Genomic DNA, 19,429 nt, shown 5'->3' on the forward strand with positions numbered 1-19,429 from the left:
GGCGCCGGGGTCCCTCTGGGCGGCGCCCAGCTCTCCTCCCTCCCTCCCTCCTGCCTTCCTCCCTTCCCGGCAGCCCCCGGGGCTCATCTGCAGACAGGCTCCGCCCCCTCTCCCCACAGTCTTTTTGTCTTTGCCTCTGCTCTTCCGAGCCCTCACTCCCGTTCCTGATTTTAAAAAAAAAAAAAAAAAAGGAAAAGGAAAATGAAAATGAAAAAAAGCGGCGGCTTGCCAATGCTGCCTTTGGAAAAACCTCCCCCAGGAGACCAGGGAGAGGCAGAGCAATGCCGCAGCGAGAAAGTACGCTCCGCGTCTCCCTGGTCCGCTGGGGGTTCCCCCCAGCGGACCAGGGAGACGCGGAGTGGCTTTGCTCCCTGCAGCATTGCTCGGAGTCTCCCTGGTCTGCTGGGGGGGCAGCAGACGGGGGGGGGGGGGCGGCAGGGGGCCAGTAGACCAGGCAGACGCAGAGCAAATGTCCAGATCCAGATCCAGATCCAGATCCAACGGAGCAGATCCACAGCCGATAGCAGAGGATCCAGTGCAGCAAAAAGGAAAGAGCAGCTGTTGCTTTAAGGCAACAGAAGAGCCTCCGCCAATAGGCAGTCTCAAAGGACGTGCCTGGGCGGGGCCTGAACAGCTGATTGCAGATCAGCTGTAGAGCGGCCGGCAGAAAAACCGCGGTAGGGGTTTAAATCCCTTCCAGGCTAAAAAAAAGAAACCGCACACAACTGGAGCCTTTAAGGCTCCGGAGCGGTTTCCAAGGGGCCTAGAAATAAGGCTGTTGATTGCAGAGTTTTGGTGTCAGAAGCCCTAAAAAGGGCTGGATCAGACCGGGTCCCAGGGAGCAAAGGATTCGATCCCAGGCGGTTGCTTAATCAGGCGATCTTCAAACAGGACCCCGGGCGGATACTACACTCGAGCTTACCTCACCTTACGGCGCACACAGACGTACTCTCCCCCTCCCAAGACACCCCCCAGCGCGGGGGAATAGAAATTTTCTAAGTCCCGCCCGCTCGCTCACCGTCCGCCACCCTCTCCTGGCTCACGGCGACCAGAGCAAGACCGACCGACTCACCCACCCCGCGTGCCTCTTCCGGCCTACCCTCCCTCGCCCCAGGGAGGCCCAGGTGGTGGTGGGGCGCCGGGGTCCCTCTGGGCGGCGCCCAGCTCTCCTCCCTCCCTCCCTCCTGCCTTCCTCCCTTCCCGGCAGCCCCCGGGGCTCATCTGCAGACAGGCTCCGCCCCCTCTCCCCACAGTCTTTTTGTCTTTGCCTCTGCTCTTCCGAGCCCTCACTCCCGTTCCTGATTTAAAAAAAAAAAACGGAAAATGAAAATGAAAAAAAGCGGCGGCTTGCCAATGCTGCCTTTGGAAAAACCTCCCCCAGGAGACCAGGGAGAGGCAGAGCAATGCCGCAGCGAGAAAGTACGCTCCGCGTCTCCCTGGTCCGCTGGGGGTTCCCCCCAGCGGACCAGGGAGACGCGGAGTGGCTTTGCTCCCTGCAGCATTGCTCGGAGTCTCCCTGGTCTGCTGGGGGGGCAGCAGACGGGGGGAGCGGGGGCGGCAGGGGGCCGGTAGACAAGGCAGACGCAGAGCAAATGTCCAGATCCAGATCCAGATCCAACGGAGCAGATCCACAGCCGATAGCAGAGGATCCAGTGCAGCAAAAAGGAAAGAGCAGCTGTTGCTTTAAGGCAACAGAAGAGCCTCCGCCAATAGGCAGTCTCAAAGGACGTGCCTGGGCGGGGCCTGAACAGCTGATTGGAGATCAGCTGTAGAGCGGCCGGCAGAAAAACCGCGGTAGGGGTTTAAATCCCTTCCAGGCTAAAAAAAAGAAACCGCACACAACTGGAGCCTTTAAGGCTCCGAAGCGGTTTCCAAGGGGCCTAGAAATAAGGCTGTTGATTGCAGAGTTTTGGTGTCAGAAGCCCTAAAAAGGGCTGGATCAGACCGGATTCCAGGGAGCAAAGGATTCGATCCCAGGCGGTTGCTTAATCAGGCGATCTTCAAACAGGACCCCGGGCGGATACTACACTCGAGCTTACCTCACCTTACGGCGCACACAGACGTACTCTCCCCCTCCCAAGACACCCCCCAGCGCGGGGGGAATAGAAATTTTCTAAGTCCCGCCCGCTCGCTCACCGTCCGCCACCCTCTCCTGGCTCACGGCGACCGGAGCAAGACCGACCGACTCACCCACCCCGCGTGCCTCTTCCGGCCTACCCTCCCTCGCCCCAGGGAGGCCCAGGTGGTGGTGGGGCGCCGGGGTCCCTCTGGGCGGCGCCCAGCTCTCCTCCCTCCCTCCCTCCTGCCTTCCTCCCTTCCCGGCAGCCCCCGGGGCTCATCTGCAGACAGGCTCCGCCCCCTCTCCCCACAGTCTTTTTGTCTTTGCCTCTGCTCTTCCGAGCCCTCACTCCCGTTCCTGATTTTAAAAAAAAAAAAAAAAAGGAAAATGAAAATGAAAAAAAAGCGGCGGCTTGCCAATGCTGCCTTTGGAAAAACCTCCCCCAGGAGACCAGGGAGAGGCAGAGCAATGCCGCAGCGAGAAAGTACGCTCCGCGTCTCCCTGGTCCGCTGGGGGTTCCCCCCAGCGGACCAGGGAGACGCGGAGTGGCTTTGCTCCCTGCAGCATTGCTCGGAGTCTCCCTGGTCTGCTGGGGGGGCAGCAGCGGGGGGGGGGGGGCGGCAGGGGGCCAGTAGACCAGGCAGACGCAGAGCAAATGTCCAGATCCAGATCCAGATCCAGATCCAACGGAGCAGATCCACAGCCGATAGCAGAGGATCCAGTGCAGCAAAAAGGAAAGAGCAGCTGTTGCTTTAAGGCAACAGAAGAGCCTCCGCCAATAGGCAGTCTCAAAGGACGTGCCTGGGCGGGGCCTGAACAGCTGATTGCAGATCAGCTGTAGAGCGGCCGGCAGAAAAACCGCGGTAGGGGTTTAAATCCCTTCCAGGCTAAAAAAAAGAAACCGCACACAACTGGAGCCTTTAAGGCTCCGGAGCGGTTTCCAAGGGGCCTAGAAATAAGGCTGTTGATTGCAGAGTTTTGGTGTCAGAAGCCCTAAAAAGGGCTGGATCAGACCGGGTCCCAGGGAGCAAAGGATTCGATCCCAGGCGGTTGCTTAATCAGGCGATCTTCAAACAGGACCCCGGGCGGATACTACACTCGAGCTTACCTCACCTTACGGCGCACACAGACGTACTCTCCCCCTCCCAAGACACCCCCCAGCGCGGGGGAATAGAAATTTTCTAAGTCCCGCCCGCTCGCTCACCGTCCGCCACCCTCTCCTGGCTCACGGCGACCAGAGCAAGACCGACCGACTCACCCACCCCGCGTGCCTCTTCCGGCCTACCCTCCCTCGCCCCAGGGAGGCCCAGGTGGTGGTGGGGCGCCGGGGTCCCTCTGGGCGGCGCCCAGCTCTCCTCCCTCCCTCCCTCCTGCCTTCCTCCCTTCCCGGCAGCCCCCGGGGCTCATCTGCAGACAGGCTCCGCCCCCTCTCCCCACAGTCTTTTTGTCTTTGCCTCTGCTCTTCCGAGCCCTCACTCCCGTTCCTGATTTTTAAAAAAAAAAAAAAAAAAAAAAGGAAAATGAAAATGAAAAAAAGCGGCGGCTTGCCAATGCTGCCTTTGGAAAAACCTCCCCCAGGAGACCAGGGAGAGGCAGAGCAATGCCGCAGCGAGAAAGTACGCTCCGCGTCTCCCTGGTCCGCTGGGGGTTCCCCCCAGCGGACCAGGGAGACGCGGAGTGGCTTTGCTCCCTGCAGCATTGCTCGGAGTCTCCCTGGTCTGCTGGGGGGGCAGCAGACGGGGGGGGGGGGCGGCAGGGGGCCAGTAGACCAGGCAGACGCAGAGCAAATGTCCAGATCCAGATCCAGATCCAGATCCAACGGAGCAGATCCACAGCCGATAGCAGAGGATCCAGTGCAGCAAAAAGGAAAGAGCAGCTGTTGCTTTAAGGCAACAGAAGAGCCTCCGCCAATAGGCAGTCTCAAAGGACGTGCCTGGGCGGGGCCTGAACAGCTGATTGCAGATCAGCTGTAGAGCGGCCGGCAGAAAAACCGCGGTAGGGGTTTAAATCCCTTCCAGGCTAAAAAAAAGAAACCGCACACAACTGGAGCCTTTAAGGCTCCGGAGCGGTTTCCAAGGGGCCTAGAAATAAGGCTGTTGATTGCAGAGTTTTGGTGTCAGAAGCCCTAAAAAGGGCTGGATCAGACCGGGTCCCAGGGAGCAAAGGATTCGATCCCAGGCGGTTGCTTAATCAGGCGATCTTCAAACAGGACCCCGGGCGGATACTACACTCGAGCTTACCTCACCTTACGGCGCACACAGACGTACTCTCCCCCTCCCAAGACACCCCCCAGCGCGGGGGAATAGAAATTTTCTAAGTCCCGCCCGCTCGCTCACCGTCCGCCACCCTCTCCTGGCTCACGGCGACCGGAGCAAGACCGACCGACTCACCCACCCCGCGTGCCTCTTCCGGCCTACCCTCCCTCGCCCCAGGGAGGCCCAGGTGGTGGTGGGGCGCCGGGGTCCCTCTGGGCGGCGCCCAGCTCTCCTCCCTCCCTCCCTCCTGCCTTCCTCCCTTCCCGGCAGCCCCCGGGGCTCATCTGCAGACAGGCTCCGCCCCCTCTCCCCACAGTCTTTTTGTCTTTGCCTCTGCTCTTCCGAGCCCTCACTCCCGTTCCTGATTTAAAAAAAAAAAACGGAAAATGAAAATGAAAAAAAGCGGCGGCTTGCCAATGCTGCCTTTGGAAAAACCTCCCCCAGGAGACCAGGGAGAGGCAGAGCAATGCCGCAGCGAGAAAGTACGCTCCGCGTCTCCCTGGTCCGCTGGGGGTTCCCCCCAGCGGACCAGGGAGACGCGGAGTGGCTTTGCTCCCTGCAGCATTGCTCGGAGTCTCCCTGGTCTGCTGGGGGGGCAGCAGACGGGGGGGAGCGGGGGCGGCAGGGGGCCGGTAGACAAGGCAGACGCAGAGCAAATGTCCAGATCCAGATCCAGATCCAACGGAGCAGATCCACAGCCGATAGCAGAGGATCCAGTGCAGCAAAAAGGAAAGAGCAGCTGTTGCTTTAAGGCAACAGAAGAGCCTCCGCCAATAGGCAGTCTCAAAGGACGTGCCTGGGCGGGGCCTGAACAGCTGATTGGAGATCAGCTGTAGAGCGGCCGGCAGAAAAACCGCGGTAGGGGTTTAAATCCCTTCCAGGCTAAAAAAAAGAAACCGCACACAACTGGAGCCTTTAAGGCTCCGAAGCGGTTTCCAAGGGGCCTAGAAATAAGGCTGTTGATTGCAGAGTTTTGGTGTCAGAAGCCCTAAAAAGGGCTGGATCAGACCGGATTCCAGGGAGCAAAGGATTCGATCCCAGGCGGTTGCTTAATCAGGCGATCTTCAAACAGGACCCCGGGCGGATACTACACTCGAGCTTACCTCACCTTACGGCGCACACAGACGTACTCTCCCCCTCCCAAGACACCCCCAGCGCGGGGGGAATAGAAATTTTCTAAGTCCCGCCCGCTCGCTCACCGTCCGCCACCCTCTCCTGGCTCACGGCGACCGGAGCAAGACCGACCGACTCACCCACCCCGCGTGCCTCTTCCGGCCTACCCTCCCTCGCCCCAGGGAGGCCCAGGTGGTGGTGGGGCGCCGGGGTCCCTCTGGGCGGCGCCCAGCTCTCCTCCCTCCCTCCCTCCTGCCTTCCTCCCTTCCCGGCAGCCCCCGGGGCTCATCTGCAGACAGGCTCCGCCCCCTCTCCCCACAGTCTTTTTGTCTTTGCCTCTGCTCTTCCGAGCCCTCACTCCCGTTCCTGATTTTAAAAAAAAAAAAAAAAAAGGAAAATGAAAATGAAAAAAAGCGGCGGCTTGCCAATGCTGCCTTTGGAAAAACCTCCCCCAGGAGACCAGGGAGAGGCAGAGCAATGCCGCAGCGAGAAAGTACGCTCCGCGTCTCCCTGGTCCGCTGGGGGTTCCCCCCAGCGGACCAGGGAGACGCGGAGTGGCTTTGCTCCCTGCAGCATTGCTCGGAGTCTCCCTGGTCTGCTGGGGGGGCAGCAGACGGGGGGGGGGGGCGGCAGGGGGCCAGTAGACCAGGCAGACGCAGAGCAAATGTCCAGATCCAGATCCAGATCCAGATCCAACGGAGCAGATCCACAGCCGATAGCAGAGGATCCAGTGCAGCAAAAAGGAAAGAGCAGCTGTTGCTTTAAGGCAACAGAAGAGCCTCCGCCAATAGGCAGTCTCAAAGGACGTGCCTGGGCGGGGCCTGAACAGCTGATTGCAGATCAGCTGTAGAGCGGCCGGCAGAAAAACCGCGGTAGGGGTTTAAATCCCTTCCAGGCTAAAAAAAAGAAACCGCACACAACTGGAGCCTTTAAGGCTCCGGAGCGGTTTCCAAGGGGCCTAGAAATAAGGCTGTTGATTGCAGAGTTTTGGTGTCAGAAGCCCTAAAAAGGGCTGGATCAGACCGGGTCCCAGGGAGCAAAGGATTCGATCCCAGGCGGTTGCTTAATCAGGCGATCTTCAAACAGGACCCCGGGCGGATACTACACTCGAGCTTACCTCACCTTACGGCGCACACAGACGTACTCTCCCCCTCCCAAGACACCCCCCAGCGCGGGGGAATAGAAATTTTCTAAGTCCCGCCCGCTCGCTCACCGTCCGCCACCCTCTCCTGGCTCACGGCGACCAGAGCAAGACCGACCGACTCACCCACCCCGCGTGCCTCTTCCGGCCTACCCTCCCTCGCCCCAGGGAGGCCCAGGTGGTGGTGGGGCGCCGGGGTCCCTCTGGGCGGCGCCCAGCTCTCCTCCCTCCCTCCCTCCTGCCTTCCTCCCTTCCCGGCAGCCCCCGGGGCTCATCTGCAGACAGGCTCCGCCCCCTCTCCCCACAGTCTTTTTGTCTTTGCCTCTGCTCTTCCGAGCCCTCACTCCCGTTCCTGATTTTTTAAAAAAAAAAAAAAAAAAAAAAGGAAAATGAAAATGAAAAAAAGCGGCGGCTTGCCAATGCTGCCTTTGGAAAAACCTCCCCCAGGAGACCAGGGAGAGGCAGAGCAATGCCGCAGCGAGAAAGTACGCTCCGCGTCTCCCTGGTCCGCTGGGGGTTCCCCCCAGCGGACCAGGGAGACGCGGAGTGGCTTTGCTCCCTGCAGCATTGCTCGGAGTCTCCCTGGTCTGCTGGGGGGGCAGCAGGGGGGGGGGGGGGGCGGCAGGGGGCCAGTAGACCAGGCAGACGCAGAGCAAATGTCCAGATCCAGATCCAGATCCAGATCCAACGGAGCAGATCCACAGCCGATAGCAGAGGATCCAGTGCAGCAAAAAGGAAAGAGCAGCTGTTGCTTTAAGGCAACAGAAGAGCCTCCGCCAATAGGCAGTCTCAAAGGACGTGCCTGGGCGGGGCCTGAACAGCTGATTGCAGATCAGCTGTAGAGCGGCCGGCAGAAAAACCGCGGTAGGGGTTTAAATCCCTTCCAGGCTAAAAAAAAGAAACCGCACACAACTGGAGCCTTTAAGGCTCCGGAGCGGTTTCCAAGGGGCCTAGAAATAAGGCTGTTGATTGCAGAGTTTTGGTGTCAGAAGCCCTAAAAAGGGCTGGATCAGACCGGGTCCCAGGGAGCAAAGGATTCGATCCCAGGCGGTCGCTTAATCAGGCGATCTTCAAACAGGACCCCGGGCGGATACTACACTCGAGCTTACCTCACCTTACGGCGCACACAGACGTACTCTCCCCCTCCCAAGACACCCCCCAGCGCGGGGGAATAGAAATTTTCTAAGTCCCGCCCGCTCGCTCACCGTCCGCCACCCTCTCCTGGCTCACGGCGACCAGAGCAAGACCGACCGACTCACCCACCCCGCGTGCCTCTTCCGGCCTACCCTCCCTCGCCCCAGGGAGGCCCAGGTGGTGGTGGGGCGCCGGGGTCCCTCTGGGCGGCGCCCAGCTCTCCTCCCTCCCTCCCTCCTGCCTTCCTCCCTTCCCGGCAGCCCCCGGGGCTCATCTGCAGACAGGCTCCGCCCCCTCTCCCCACAGTCTTTTTGTCTTTGCCTCTGCTCTTCCGAGCCCTCACTCCCGTTCCTGATTTTTAAAAAAAAAAAAAAAAAAAAAAAGGAAAATGAAAATGAAAAAAAGCGGCGGCTTGCCAATGCTGCCTTTGGAAAAACCTCCCCCAGGAGACCAGGGAGAGGCAGAGCAATGCCGCAGCGAGAAAGTACGCTCCGCGTCTCCCTGGTCCGCTGGGGGTTCCCCCCAGCGGACCAGGGAGACGCGGAGTGGCTTTGCTCCCTGCAGCATTGCTCGGAGTCTCCCTGGTCTGCTGGGGGGGCAGCAGACGGGGGGGGGGGGGCGGCAGGGGGCCAGTAGACCAGGCAGACGCAGAGCAAATGTCCAGATCCAGATCCAGATCCAGATCCAACGGAGCAGATCCACAGCCGATAGCAGAGGATCCAGTGCAGCAAAAAGGAAAGAGCAGCTGTTGCTTTAAGGCAACAGAAGAGCCTCCGCCAATAGGCAGTCTCAAAGGACGTGCCTGGGCGGGGCCTGAACAGCTGATTGCAGATCAGCTGTAGAGCGGCCGGCAGAAAAACCGCGGTAGGGGTTTAAATCCCTTCCAGGCTAAAAAAAAGAAACCGCACACAACTGGAGCCTTTAAGGCTCCGGAGCGGTTTCCAAGGGGCCTAGAAATAAGGCTGTTGATTGCAGAGTTTTGGTGTCAGAAGCCCTAAAAAGGGCTGGATCAGACCGGGTCCCAGGGAGCAAAGGATTCGATCCCAGGCGGTTGCTTAATCAGGCGATCTTCAAACAGGACCCCGGGCGGATACTACACTCGAGCTTACCTCACCTTACGGCGCACACAGACGTACTCTCCCCCTCCCAAGACACCCCCCAGCGCGGGGGAATAGAAATTTTCTAAGTCCCGCCCGCTCGCTCACCGTCCGCCACCCTCTCCTGGCTCACGGCGACCGGAGCAAGACCGACCGACTCACCCACCCCGCGTGCCTCTTCCGGCCTACCCTCCCTCGCCCCAGGGAGGCCCAGGTGGTGGTGGGGCGCCGGGGTCCCTCTGGGCGGCGCCCAGCTCTCCTCCCTCCCTCCCTCCTGCCTTCCTCCCTTCCCGGCAGCCCCCGGGGCTCATCTGCAGACAGGCTCCGCCCCCTCTCCCCACAGTCTTTTTGTCTTTGCCTCTGCTCTTCCGAGCCCTCACTCCCGTTCCTGATTTAAAAAAAAAAAACGGAAAATGAAAATGAAAAAAAGCGGCGGCTTGCCAATGCTGCCTTTGGAAAAACCTCCCCCAGGAGACCAGGGAGAGGCAGAGCAATGCCGCAGCGAGAAAGTACGCTCCGCGTCTCCCTGGTCCGCTGGGGGTTCCCCCCAGCGGACCAGGGAGACGCGGAGTGGCTTTGCTCCCTGCAGCATTGCTCGGAGTCTCCCTGGTCTGCTGGGGGGGCAGCAGACGGGGGGGAGCGGGGGGGGCGGCAGGGGGCCGGTAGACAAGGCAGACGCAGAGCAAATGTCCAGATCCAGATCCAGATCCAACGGAGCAGATCCACAGCCGATAGCAGAGGATCCAGTGCAGCAAAAAGGAAAGAGCAGCTGTTGCTTTAAGGCAACAGAAGAGCCTCCGCCAATAGGCAGTCTCAAAGGACGTGCCTGGGCGGGGCCTGAACAGCTGATTGGAGATCAGCTGTAGAGCGGCCGGCAGAAAAACCGCGGTAGGGGTTTAAATCCCTTCCAGGCTAAAAAAAAGAAACCGCACACAACTGGAGCCTTTAAGGCTCCGAAGCGGTTTCCAAGGGGCCTAGAAATAAGGCTGTTGATTGCAGAGTTTTGGTGTCAGAAGCCCTAAAAAGGGCTGGATCAGACCGGATTCCAGGGAGCAAAGGATTCGATCCCAGGCGGTTGCTTAATCAGGCGATCTTCAAACAGGACCCCGGGCGGATACTACACTCGAGCTTACCTCACCTTACGGCGCACACAGACGTACTCTCCCCCTCCCAAGACACCCCCCAGCGCGGGGGGAATAGAAATTTTCTAAGTCCCGCCCGCTCGCTCACCGTCCGCCACCCTCTCCTGGCTCACGGCGACCGGAGCAAGACCGACCGACTCACCCACCCCGCGTGCCTCTTCCGGCCTACCCTCCCTCGCCCCAGGGAGGCCCAGGTGGTGGTGGGGCGCCGGGGTCCCTCTGGGCGGCGCCCAGCTCTCCTCCCTCCCTCCCTCCTGCCTTCCTCCCTTCCCGGCAGCCCCCGGGGCTCATCTGCAGACAGGCTCCGCCCCCTCTCCCCACAGTCTTTTTGTCTTTGCCTCTGCTCTTCCGAGCCCTCACTCCCGTTCCTGATTTTAAAAAAAAAAAAAAAAAAGGAAAATGAAAATGAAAAAAAGCGGCGGCTTGCCAATGCTGCCTTTGGAAAAACCTCCCCCAGGAGACCAGGGAGAGGCAGAGCAATGCCGCAGCGAGAAAGTACGCTCCGCGTCTCCCTGGTCCGCTGGGGGTTCCCCCCAGCGGACCAGGGAGACGCGGAGTGGCTTTGCTCCCTGCAGCATTGCTCGGAGTCTCCCTGGTCTGCTGGGGGGGCAGCAGACGGGGGGGGGGGGCGGCAGGGGGCCAGTAGACCAGGCAGACGCAGAGCAAATGTCCAGATCCAGATCCAGATCCAGATCCAACGGAGCAGATCCACAGCCGATAGCAGAGGATCCAGTGCAGCAAAAAGGAAAGAGCAGCTGTTGCTTTAAGGCAACAGAAGAGCCTCCGCCAATAGGCAGTCTCAAAGGACGTGCCTGGGCGGGGCCTGAACAGCTGATTGCAGATCAGCTGTAGAGCGGCCGGCAGAAAAACCGCGGTAGGGGTTTAAATCCCTTCCAGGCTAAAAAAAAGAAACCGCACACAACTGGAGCCTTTAAGGCTCCGGAGCGGTTTCCAAGGGGCCTAGAAATAAGGCTGTTGATTGCAGAGTTTTGGTGTCAGAAGCCCTAAAAAGGGCTGGATCAGACCGGGTCCCAGGGAGCAAAGGATTCGATCCCAGGCGGTTGCTTAATCAGGCGATCTTCAAACAGGACCCCGGGCGGATACTACACTCGAGCTTACCTCACCTTACGGCGCACACAGACGTACTCTCCCCCTCCCAAGACACCCCCCAGCGCGGGGGAATAGAAATTTTCTAAGTCCCGCCCGCTCGCTCACCGTCCGCCACCCTCTCCTGGCTCACGGCGACCAGAGCAAGACCGACCGACTCACCCACCCCGCGTGCCTCTTCCGGCCTACCCTCCCTCGCCCCAGGGAGGCCCAGGTGGTGGTGGGGCGCCGGGGTCCCTCTGGGCGGCGCCCAGCTCTCCTCCCTCCCTCCCTCCTGCCTTCCTCCCTTCCCGGCAGCCCCCGGGGCTCATCTGCAGACAGGCTCCGCCCCCTCTCCCCACAGTCTTTTTGTCTTTGCCTCTGCTCTTCCGAGCCCTCACTCCCGTTCCTGATTTTTTAAAAAAAAAAAAAAAAAAAAAAGGAAAATGAAAATGAAAAAAAGCGGCGGCTTGCCAATGCTGCCTTTGGAAAAACCTCCCCCAGGAGACCAGGGAGAGGCAGAGCAATGCCGCAGCGAGAAAGTACGCTCCGCGTCTCCCTGGTCCGCTGGGGGTTCCCCCCAGCGGACCAGGGAGACGCGGAGTGGCTTTGCTCCCTGCAGCATTGCTCGGAGTCTCCCTGGTCTGCTGGGGGGGCAGCAGACGGGGGGGGGGGGGGCGGCAGGGGGCCAGTAGACCAGGCAGACGCAGAGCAAATGTCCAGATCCAGATCCAGATCCAGATCCAACGGAGCAGATCCACAGCCGATAGCAGAGGATCCAGTGCAGCAAAAAGGAAAGAGCAGCTGTTGCTTTAAGGCAACAGAAGAGCCTCCGCCAATAGGCAGTCTCAAAGGACGTGCCTGGGCGGGGCCTGAACAGCTGATTGCAGATCAGCTGTAGAGCGGCCGGCAGAAAAACCGCGGTAGGGGTTTAAATCCCTTCCAGGCTAAAAAAAAGAAACCGCACACAACTGGAGCCTTTAAGGCTCCGGAGCGGTTTCCAAGGGGCCTAGAAATAAGGCTGTTGATTGCAGAGTTTTGGTGTCAGAAGCCCTAAAAAGGGCTGGATCAGACCGGGTCCCAGGGAGCAAAGGATTCGATCCCAGGCGGTCGCTTAATCAGGCGATCTTCAAACAGGACCCCGGGCGGATACTACACTCGAGCTTACCTCACCTTACGGCGCACACAGACGTACTCTCCCCCTCCCAAGACACCCCCCAGCGCGGGGGAATAGAAATTTTCTAAGTCCCGCCCGCTCGCTCACCGTCCGCCACCCTCTCCTGGCTCACGGCGACCGGAGCAAGACCGACCGACTCACCCACCCCGCGTGCCTCTTCCGGCCTACCCTCCCTCGCCCCAGGGAGGCCCAGGTGGTGGTGGGGCGCCGGGGTCCCTCTGGGCGGCGCCCAGCTCTCCTCCCTCCCTCCCTCCTGCCTTCCTCCCTTCCCGGCAGCCCCCGGGGCTCATCTGCAGACAGGCTCCGCCCCCTCTCCCCACAGTCTTTTTGTCTTTGCCTCTGCTCTTCCGAGCCCTCACTCCCGTTCCTGATTTAAAAAAAAAAAAAAAAAAAAAAAGGAAAATGAAAATGAAAATGAAAAAAAAGCGGCGGCTTGCCAATGCTGCCTTTGGAAAAACCTCCCCCAGGAGACCAGGGAGAGGCAGAGCAATGCCGCAGCGAGAAAGTACGCTCCGCGTCTCCCTGGTCCGCTGGGGGTTCCCCCCAGCGGACCAGGGAGACGCGGAGTGGCTTTGCTCCCTGCAGCATTGCTCGGAGTCTCCCTGGTCTGCTGGGGGGGCAGCAGACGGGGGGGGGGGCGGCAGGGGGCCAGTAGACCAGGCAGACGCAGAGCAAATGTCCAGATCCAGATCCAGATCCAGATCCAACGGAGCAGATCCACAGCCGATAGCAGAGGATCCAGTGCAGCAAAAAGGAAAGAGCAGCTGTTGCTTTAAGGCAACAGAAGAGCCTCCACCAATAGGCAGTCTCAAAGGACGTGCCTGGGCGGGGCCTGAACAGCTGATTGCAGATCAGCTGTAGAGCGGCCGGCAGAAAAACCGCGGTAGGGGTTTAAATCCCTTCCAGGCTAAAAAAAAGAAACCGCACACAACTGGAGCCTTTAAGGCTCCGGAGCGGTTTCCAAGGGGCCTAGAAATAAGGCTGTTGATTGCAGAGTTTTGGTGTCAGAAGCCCTAAAAAGGGCTGGATCAGACCGGGTCCCAGGGAGCAAAGGATTCGATCCCAGGCGGTTGCTTAATCAGGCGATCTTCAAACAGGACCCCGGGCGGATACTACACTCGAGCTTACCTCACCTTACGGCGCACACAGACGTACTCTCCCCCTCCCAAGACACCCCCCAGCGCGGGGGAATAGAAATTTTCTAAGTCCCGCCCGCTCGCTCACCGTCCGCCACCCTCTCCTGGCTCACGGCGACCGGAGCAAGACCGACCGACTCACCCACCCCGCGTGCCTCTTCCGGCCTACCCTCCCTCGCCCCAGGGAGGCCCAGGTGGTGGTGGGGCGCCGGGGTCCCTCTGGGCGGCGCCCAGCTCTCCTCCCTCCCTCCCTCCTGCCTTCCTCCCTTCCCGGCAGCCCCCGGGGCTCATCTGCAGACAGGCTCCGCCCCCTCTCCCCACAGTCTTTTTGTCTTTGCCTCTGCTCTTCCGAGCCCTCACTCCCGTTCCTGATTTAAAAAAAAAAAAAAAAGGAAAATGAAAATGAAAAAAAGCGGCGGCTTGCCAATGCTGCCTTTGGAAAAACCTCCCCCAGGAGACCAGGGAGAGGCAGAGCAATGCCGCAGCGAGAAAGTACGCTCCGCGTCTCCCTGGTCCGCTGGGGGTTCCCCCCAGCGGACCAGGGAGACGCGGAGTGGCTTTCCTCCCTGCAGCATTGCTCGGAGTCTCCCTGGTCTGCTGGGGGGGCAGCAGACGGGGGGGGGGGGCGGCAGGGGGCCAGTAGACCAGGCAGACGCAGAGCAAATGTCCAGATCCAGATCCAGATCCAGATCCAACGGAGCAGATCCACAGCCGATAGCAGAGGATCCAGTGCAGCAAAAAGGAAAGAGCAGCTGTTGCTTTAAGGCAACAGAAGAGCCTCCGCCAATAGGCAGTCTCAAAGGACGTGCCTGGGCGGGGCCTGAACAGCTGATTGCAGATCAGCTGTAGAGCGGCCGGCAGAAAAACCGCGGTAGGGGTTTAAATCCCTTCCAGGCTAAAAAAAAGAAACCGCACACAACTGGAGCCTTTAAGGCTCCGGAGCGGTTTCCAAGGGGCCTAGAAATAAGGCTGTTGATTGCAGAGTTTTGGTGTCAGAAGCCCTAAAAAGGGCTGGATCAGACCGGGTCCCAGGGGGCAAAGGATTCGATCCCAGGCGGTTGCTTAATCAGGCGATCTTCAAACAGGACCCCGGGCGGATACTACACTTGAGCTTACCTCACCTTACGGCGCACACAGACGTACTCTCCCCCTCCCAAGACACCCCCCAGCGCGGGGGAATAGAAATTTTCTAAGTCCCGCCCGCTCGCTCACCGTCCACCACCCTCTCCTGGCTCACGGCGACCGGAGCAAGACCGACCGACTCACCCACCCCGCGTGCCTCTTCCGGCCTACCCTCCCTCGCCCCAGGGAGGCCCAGGTGGTGGTGGGGCGCCGGGGTCCCTCTGGGCGGCGCCCAGCTCTCCTCCCTCCCTCCCTCCTGCCTTCCTCCCTTCCCGGCAGCCCCCGGGGCTCATCTGCAGACAGGCTCCGCCCCCTCTCCCCACAGTCTTTTTGTCTTTGCCTCTGCTCTTCCGAGCCCTCACTCCCGTTCCTGATTTAAAAAAAAAAAAAAAAAAAAAAAAAGGAAAATGAAAATGAAAAAAAGCGGCGGCTTGCCAATGCTGCCTTTGGAAAAACCTCCCCCAGGAGACCAGGGAGAGGCAGAGCAATGCCGCAGCGAGAAAGTACGCTCCGCGTCTCCCTGGTCCGCTGGGGGTTCCCCCCAGCGGACCAGGGAGACGCGGAGTGGCTTTGCTCCCTGCAGCATTGCTCGGAGTCTCCCTGGTCTGCTGGGGGGGCAGCAGACGGGGGGGGGGGGTGGCAGGGGGCCAGTAGACCAGGCAGACGCAGAGCAAATGTCCAGATCCAGATCCAGATCCAGATCCAACGGAGCAGATCCACAGCCGATAGCAGAGGATCCAGTGCAGCAAAAAGGAAAGAGCAGCTGTTGCTTTAAGGCAACAGAAGAGCCTCCGCCAATAGGCAGTCTCAAAGGACGTGCCTGGGCGGGGCCTGAACAGCTGATTGCAGATCAGCTGTAGAGCGGCCGGCAGAAAAACCGCGGTAGGGGTTTAAATCCCTTCCAGGCTAAAAAAAAGAAACCGCACACAACTGGAGCCTTTAAGGCTCCGGAGCGGTTTCCAAGGGGCCTAGAAATAAGGCTGTTGATTGCAGAGTTTTGGTGTCAGAAGCCCTAAAAAGGGCTGGATCAGACCGGGTCCCAGGGAGCAAAGGATTCGATCCCAGGCGGTTGCTTAATCAGGCGATCTTCAAACAGGACCCCGGGCGGATACTACACTCGAGCTTACCTCACCTTACGGCGCACACAGACGTACTCTCCCCCTCCCAAGACACCCCCCAGCGCGGGGGAATAGAAATTTTCTAAGTCCCGCCCGCTCGCTCACCGTCCGCCACCCTCTCCTGGCTCACGGCGACCGGAGCAAGACCGACCGACTCACCCACCCCGCGTGCCTCTTCCGGCCTACCCTCCCTCGCCCCAGGGAGGCCCAGGTGGTGGTGGGGCGCCGGGGTCCCTCTGGGCGGCGCCCAGCTCTCCTCCCTCCCTCCCTCCTGCCTTCCTCCCTTCCCGGCAGCCCCCGGGGCTCATCTGCAGACAGGCTCCGCCCCCTCTCCCCACAGTCTTTTTGTCTTTGCCTCTGCTCTTCCGAGCCCTCACTCCCGTTCCTGATTTAAAAAAAAAAAAAAAAAAAAAAAAAGGAAAATGAAAATGAAAATGAAAAAAAGCGGCGGCTTGCCAATGCTGCCTTTGGAAAAACCTCCCCCAGGAGACCAGGGAGAGGCAGAGCAATGCCGCAGCGAGAAAGTACGCTCCGCGTCTCCCTGGTCCGCTGGGGGTTCCCCCCAGCGGACCAGGGAGACGCGGAGTGGCTTTGCTCCCTGCAGCATTGCTCGGAGTCTCCCTGGTCTGCTGGGGGGGCAGCAGACGGGGGGGGGGGGGGGCAGGAGGCCAGTAGACCAGGCAGACGCAGAGCAAATGTCCAGATCCAGATCCAGATCCAGATCCAACGGAGCAGATCCACAGCCGATAGCAGAGGATCCAGTGCAGCAAAAAGGAAAGAGCAGCTGTTGCTTTAAGGCAACAGAAGAGCCTCCGCCAATAGGCAGTCTCAAAGGACGTGCCTGGGCGGGGCCTGAACAGCTGATTGCAGATCAGCTGTAGAGCGGCCGGCAGAAAAACCGCGGTAGGGGTTTAAATCCCTTCCAGGCTAAAAAAGAAACCGCACACAACTGGAGCCTTTAAGGCTCCGGAGCGGTTTCCAAGGGGCCTAGAAATAAGGCTGTTGATTGCAGAGTTTTGGTGTCAGAAGCCCTAAAAAGGGCTGGATCAGACCGGGTCCCAGGGAGCAAAGGATTCGATCCCAGGCGGTTGCTTAATCAGGCGATCTTCAAACAGGACCCCGGGCGGATACTACACTCGAGCTTACCTCACCTTACGGCGCACACAGACGTACTCTCCCCCTCCCAAGACACCCCCCAGCGCGGGGGAATAGAAATTTTCTAAGTCCCGCCCGCTCGCTCACCGTCCGCCACCCTCTCCTGGCTCACGGCGACCGGAGCAAGACCGACCGACTCACCCACCCCGCGTGCCTCTTCCGGCCTACCCTCCCTCGCCCCAGGGAGGCCCAGGTGGTGGTGGGGCGCCGGGGTCCCTCTGGGCGGCGCCCAGCTCTCCTCCCTCCCTCCCTCCTGCCTTCCTCCCTTCCCGGCAGCCCCCGGGGCTCATCTGCAGACAGGCTCCGCCCCCTCTCCCCACAGTCTTTTTGTCTTTGCCTCTGCTCTTCCGAGCCCTCACTCCCGTTCCTGATTTAAAAAAAAAAAAAAAAAAGGAAAATGAAAATGAAAAAAAGCGGCGGCTTGCCAATGCTGCCTTTGGAAAAACCTCCCCCAGGAGACCAGGGAGAGGCAGAGCAATGCCGCAGCGAGAAAGTACGCTCCGCGTCTCCCTGGTCCGCTGGGGGTTCCCCCCAGCGGACCAGGGAGACGCGGAGTGGCTTTGCTCCCTGCAGCATTGCTCGGAGTCTCCCTGGTCTGCTGGGGGGGCAGCAGACGGGGGGGGGGGGGGGCGGCAGGGGGCCAGTAGACCAGGCAGACGCAGAGCAAATGTCCAGATCCAGATCCAGATCCAGATCCAACGGAGCAGATCCACAGCCGATAGCAGAGGATCCAGTGCAGCAAAAAGGAAAGAGCAGCTGTTGCTTTAAGGCAACAGAAGAGCCTCCGCCAATAGGCAGTCTCAAAGGACGTGCCTGGGCGGGGCCTGAACAGCTGATTGCAGATCAGCTGTAGAGCGGCCGGCAGAAAAACTGCGGTAGGGGTTTAAATCCCTTCCAGGCTAAAAAAAAGAAACCGCACACAACTGGAGCCTTTAAGGCTCCGGAGCGGTTTCCAAGGGGCCTAGAAATAAGGCTGTTGATTGCAGAGTTTTGGTGTCAGAAGCCCTAAAAAGGGCTGGATCAGACCGGGTCCCAGGGAGCAAAGGATTCGATCCCAGGCGGTTGCTTAATCAGGCGATCTTCAAACAGGACCCCGGGCGGATACTACACTCGAGCTTACCTCACCTTACGGCGCACACAGACGTACTCTCCCCCTCCCAAGACACCCCCCAGCGCGGGGGAATAGAAATTTTCTAAGTCCCGCCCGCTCGCTCACCGTCCGCCACCCTCTCCTGGCTCACGGCGACCGGAGCAAGACCGACCGACTCACCCACCCCGCGTGCCTCTTCCGGCCTACCCTCCCTCGCCCCAGGGAGGCCCAGGTGGTGGTGGGGCGCCGGGGTCCCTCTGGGCGGCGCCCAGCTCTCCTCCCTCCCTCCCTCCTGCCTTCCTCCCTTCCCGGCAGCCCCCGGGGCTCATCTGCAGACAGGCTCCGCCCCCTCTCCCCACAGTCTTTTTGTCTTTGCCTCTGCTCTTCCGAGCCCTCACTCCCGTTCCTGATTTAAAAAAAAAAAAAAAAAAAAAAAAAGGAAAATGAAAATGAAAAAAAGCGGCGGCTTGCCAATGCTGCCTTTGGAAAAACCTCCCCCAGGAGACCAGGGAGAGGCAGAGCAATGCCGCAGCGAGAAAGTACGCTCCGCGTCTCCCTGGTCCGCTGGGGGTTCCCCCCAGCGGACCAGGGAGACGCGGAGTGGCTTTGCTCCCTGCAGCATTGCTCGGAGTCTCCCTGGTCTGCTGGGGGGGCAGCAGACGGGGGGGGGGGCGGCAGGGGGCCAGTAGACCAGGCAGACGCAGAGCAAATGTCCAGATCCAGATCCAGATCCAGATCCAACGGAGCAGATCCACAGCCGATAGCAGAGGATCCAGTGCAGCAAAAAGGAAAGAGCAGCTGTTGCTTTAAGGCAACAGAAGAGCCTCCGCCAATAGGCAGTCTCAAAGGACGTGCCTGGGCGGGGCCTGAACAGCTGATTGCAGATCAGCTGTAGAGTGGCCGGCAGAAAAACCGCGGTAGGGGTTTAAATCCCTTCCAGGCTAAAAAAAAGAAACCGCACACAACTGGAGCCTTTAAGGCTCCGGAGCGGTTTCCAAGGGGCCTAGAAATAAGGCTGTTGATTGCAGAGTTTTGGTGTCAGAAGCCCTAAAAAGGGCTGGATCAGACCGGGTCCCAGGGAGCAAAGGATTCGATCCCAGGCGGTTGCTTAATCAGGCGATCTTCAAACAGGACCCCGGGCGGATACTACACTCGAGCTTACCTCACCTTACCGCGCACACAGACGTACTCTCCCCCTCCCAAGACACCCCCCAGCGCGGGGGAATAGAAATTTTCTAAGTCCCGCCCGCTCGCTCACCGTCCGCCACCCTCTCCTGGCTCACGGCGACCGGAGCAAGACCGACCGACTCACCCACCCCGCGTGCCTCTTCCGGCCTACCCTCCCTCGCCCCAGGGAGGCCCAGGTGGTGGTGGGGCGCCGGGGTCCCTCTGGGCGGCGCCCAGCTCTCCTCCCTCCCTCCCTCCTGCCTTCCTCCCTTCCCGGCAGCCCCCGGGGCTCATCTGCAGACAGGCTCCGCCCCCTCTCCCCACAGTCTTTTTGTCTTTGCCTCTGCTCTTCCGAGCCCTCACTCCCGTTCCTGATTTTAAAAAAAAAAAAAAAAAAAAAAACGGAAAATGAAAATGAAAAAAAGCGGCGGCTTGCC

Source organism: Pelodiscus sinensis, chromosome 5 (genome assembly GCF_052426305.1).
Source record: "Pelodiscus sinensis isolate ZL-2025 chromosome 5, ASM5242630v1, whole genome shotgun sequence".
Classification (NCBI taxonomy): domain Eukaryota; kingdom Metazoa; phylum Chordata; order Testudines; family Trionychidae; genus Pelodiscus; species Pelodiscus sinensis.